Source organism: Saccostrea echinata, unplaced genomic scaffold, assembly GCF_033153115.1.
Source record: "Saccostrea echinata isolate AGI-Se365-2 ecotype Australia unplaced genomic scaffold, CSIRO_AGI_Sech_v1 ptg000040l, whole genome shotgun sequence".
Lineage (NCBI taxonomy): Eukaryota > Metazoa > Mollusca > Bivalvia > Ostreida > Ostreidae > Saccostrea > Saccostrea echinata.
Genome location: NW_026889789.1, coordinates 2,506,727 through 2,511,428, shown reverse-complemented (window position 1 = coordinate 2,511,428; position 4,702 = coordinate 2,506,727). Strand labels below are relative to the sequence as shown.

The 4,702-nt window shown below is 32.0% G+C and overlaps 1 long non-coding RNA gene across 1 annotated transcript; it reads left to right on the top strand.

The window, feature by feature from the left end:
- The first annotated feature begins 351 nt into the window (after positions 1-351).
- LOC133200456 (uncharacterized) lies at positions 352-1,820 on the top strand. The gene is made up of 3 exons (XR_009722954.1): positions 352-709; positions 1,079-1,134; positions 1,712-1,820. It is a non-coding gene; the product is annotated as an uncharacterized LOC133200456 (long non-coding RNA).
- The last annotated feature ends 2,882 nt before the right edge of the window (positions 1,821-4,702 follow it).

The window sequence follows — 4,702 nt, the reverse complement described above, 5'->3', positions numbered from 1 at the left end:
GAATCAAACCATCGGCGGAAGAACTTTATCCGAAATAGTTAGGATATAAAAATTTGCGATATTTTGTACTTTCTCTATATAAACCTTTATGAAATCGGTCGCCATTATAGTTCCAATATGGACGATATGCAAATGGGCAGAATGAACACCATTTCTCCATATGAGTGTACATAAATATCCTGTATGAAAATCAAAATTGAAATTTTGATTGCAATTTAATAATCAGATTAAACTTCCTTGTTGGTTATATAAAGTATAATATTCATATATAAATATACGAATTTATTAATGAAAAAAAAATATGATGTCAATATCACAATAACTATATCAAACCAGAACACGTTAATTGTACATCCATGATGAAAGATGATGTTCGAAAGGTATTCGGATTCAAGAATTCTGAATTCAAGCCAAGAGATATTGCTGAGTAATGACCAATCAGAACCTAAAATTCGAACCTAAAATGAAATATAGTTAAACAATATTATTGAAACCCCGTGTAACAATTTTATAACATTGTAACACAATGATGATTGGAATGAAGGACTTAAAGAAAATAAGGAAGTTTTTTTGTACATGTACATTGTATTTGACACAGAAAGAAAGTAAAGTGTTGATTACGAAGAATGATATACAGTCGCCTAATTGTGTCTTCCATCTTCTGTTTCTGGTGCACTTTTTCACAGAAGGGGCCTTGTGTGGAGGAGAGGTAAGGATTTCTACTTTAGAAGTTCTTCGGAATCCTTGGTTTGCTCATCGTATATATAATTCATTTTGGGGGAAAAAAATAAAAAAAATATATTGTTCTTCAATACCATTTTGCTTTTTTTTTCTTTTTCAATTAAAAAGATAACTAAAAATAGTAGTAAATATATCAATTGAAATTCATTTTCATATTTAAAAAGTCCAGAGCTAGTTATCTTTTTTTTTTTTTACTAAGCATGCAGCATTTTTTTTTTTTTTTTTTTTTTTTTGAATATGCAATGTAACAGTTATTAATAATTTAAAATTTTGAAAAATAGAAAATATGTAAAAGTTCAATCCATCATTAACCTGTATTTCAATCTAATATTTTAAGGGAAGACGGATGTTGCTCTGGAACTTCATGGAATAACAATGAAAAAAGATGTACAGGTTGTCTGTTGATTTCTGTTATTATCTTTTCTTTTTGATAGTGTAGTGTTCCTACACAAAACTGAAAATAAGCATGCATGTTATCTTCAATTATCAAGGGGGAAAGAACGAAAAAAAGGGATTTATAATAAATTCTGCATTTATATATATATATATATATATATATATATATATATATATATATATATATATATATATATATATATATATATATATATATATATATATATATATATATTTAGGTCGACACACTTCCAGGTGTGGGTCTATATTCAAAGTCCTTTTTGAAACAGTTTATGATATACGTGTACGTACCAATATACATAACCATTGATACTTTAATATCTTACATGTAAAAGTTCAAAATATTGTCAAAATGTTGTTCAGTGATATCAATATGAAGTAAAAATTTTCTATTTTGGAGAAAATCTTGATAATTTGAACCGTACATGTATATCGTTGCCTGAAAAGCCCCGGCGTGTCTTGGGCTTCCTTGCCTTGTTTAAAATACAGATAGTCTATTTTACATTTGTTAAGAAATGTCTTAAATTTATTTTTTTGCATCCTTTTTTTGCAGATTGTGTACCTGGATATTTCGGTGTAGACTGTCTGGAAACTTGTGAATTTCCGTACTACGGCATGCTTTGCGCATTCTTGTGTCGATGTAATAAAACAATCTGCAACTTAGCCACTGGTTGTTTAACGGAAGGCACGTTATAAGCTTTTCTGTATCACATTTATTTATTTATTTATTTATTTATTTATTGTCTCGGGGAACTATTTCTTTTAAGGGTATCAATATTACATACATCTGCACAAACCGTATATACCGTTTTTGAATTAATTAAAATCGTTGATTACTTAGTGAGATCATGAATTATCCATGACGATATACAAATCAAAGGGGCTCGTCATGATATTTTTGTCTTCTTTTAATTACCTCTTTATTATTAAAATTACAAAAGAAAAAAAAACAAACAAAACAACAAACAACATACAAAAAACAAACAAACAAAACAAACAAACAAAACACACACACATACACAAAACAACAAAAATCAATACATGACATTTTCCCTACTTCGATTTTTTTTTCGTCTCGTTATTTTTAAGAACGTGGAATATAAATCGATCGAAGAAGGACCATAGTTTATTTAGGGATATTTCCATTATGTCTGCACTGGCAACCCCTTTTAACATATGCATTTATCAGTTTATAATGCGTTTTCTGCCAGTTTTTGTTCAATTTCCTCGATCTGCCGTGGGATTGATTGGCATACGTATACTCTCATTCAGACTTTTGTTTTCTTTTTATACCTAGCATAGAAAAGGGTACATATATCATAACCCCCACCTCCCAAAAAATAGAAATAAGCATACCGGGGGTATATGTTTCCTAATTTTTAGATATAAACTGCCGAGAAACAAACAAATTGCTACAACATCTTAAATATAGCTCTGCATGAAACGTTGTAGGAATTTATGATTACTTTCATTCTCGTTTTCCTCATAATCAAATCTAGATATGGCGACACACCTGTTGAGAGCAGCAGGTCGAATGTCAAATATAGAGTAAACCGCCCTACCCCCCCCCCCCCCCCCATATTAAAGCATCTCCCGGAAGACCTTCTATAAAGACAACATTCAGGTATGAAGTAAGGGCCACTATATTGTATTTAATATGCATAAAACCTCCCCGCCTAACTTTTAACGGTACGAATATAACATATTCTATGGGTAATGTATCCTTTTACAGTAAATGTCGATCGACCTTTGGTAAGTATTGCGGGTTTCACCTTAAAAGTTTGTAGAATTTGTAATGTGTTCAAGTCCAATAAAAAAGAGAGTAAGGGACATGAAGGGACACCTCAGTATAATACGACCCTATCAAGGAAGGTGAAATAAATATATAACACAAAATAAACAAAATCTCAAAAACAAGAGAAAAAGGACGATAAGGTATCAACATAATAGTTAGTATTGTAATCAACAATAAATCAGAAACTTGCCTGTATATGTCAGTGCTCGCTACAATGTATTACTACAGTGTATCTATAACAAAAACGCTTGAGAAGTGCTTTAGCACAAAACACGATGTTAACAGAGTAAAACCAAAACAATCCCCAACCTTACTAGTCTCTCTTTGATTCATTTTATGCACATATAATTATGAAGGTTTTTTTTTTTTTTGGTCTCATACCATTCATCTATTATGTACAAGTCTACATGACTATTTAAAACTATGAAAGCATACTTTTTCATATTATTATATATTAAAATCTATATTAAAAATTCTTGTATAACTCTTTTATTCATTGCGTTATTTACATTGTTTAATTATCTTACATAACAGGGAGGAATAATTTCTCTCAAAGAAGAGTAAATATCCCCATACATGATATGGGAATCATTATGGTAGAGCCCTACCCGAACTCCAGTACCCCTCTCTAAGGGGACATGAATTCCAAAATTTGAAAGAAGCGCATCTTCGTGCACTTAGTGTCTCTGCTTAATACTCAAAAGCAAAGATTTTCAAAGAATTAATGCATTTTCACTCGATGATCAATAGAGCCCCACGCTACAAATGTACATGTAACTCCAGAACCCCTGCCCCCCAGAAAATCAGGCGGTCAACCGTTTGACCGCTTGATATCCAGGAGTGAAGAAGATTCTTTAATTTTTGAATTAATTTTGATGATTTTAGCCTTACCCTTAGGCTCCGGGGGTTGGGGGCAAAGACGGACCATGGAATTCGCATTTGTATTCCCCCTTTCCCATAGATGTTATATATGCCAAAACTGGTTGAAATAGGTTTGGTGGTTCTAGAGAATAAGCAGAAATTGTTCAAATGTGAAAAATTGAGTTTATTTCACATTCTATAGAATGTGAAAATGTGCCTGATAGGCATCCTTACCCGACTACTAATTTGGTTGAAAAAATGTATGTATTTCAAGAAGAAATGGAAGTCTTCCTAATATTGAGTCAAGAAAGCAACAAAAAGAATTTTAAATATAATATTTTACTATTTTCATTACCATCTAATATAAACTGAATAATTCACCTACAAATGGATGAAACTACATTTACCTACGTTAACATCTACTAGTATGCTGAATATCTAACTAATCCAGAGAAAAAGTTTTTAATGAAAAAGGTGAAGATAACGAACAGAGATCGATCTCAAAAAATCTACAAACAAACAAATCTATGAGCAGGGCATAAAACACGGACCCCCGAAAATTCGAGAGGAGGGATCAGCAACGAATCTAATTAAAATTTGATGTTCTGAATCCGCTACCGCTTCTCAAACATCTAACAATATCCCATTCGGGTCACGTCAGAGCCACCTTTTGAATAGCCAATGAAAACGCTGCCTCCGAAATCTTGGCTTGTAGTTCGGATGCGTTTCTTTTTTCACTTCAAAACCTAAACGCCCGAGGAGTTTCTTATATTAGTAAACAAAATATGCATGGCAAAGGTCGTGCCATGTTTGAGAAGCGGTAGTTTATTCGGAACATCTAATTTTATCAGACTGTGGGATCAGGTGCCTGTAAGGAGTAAGCATCCC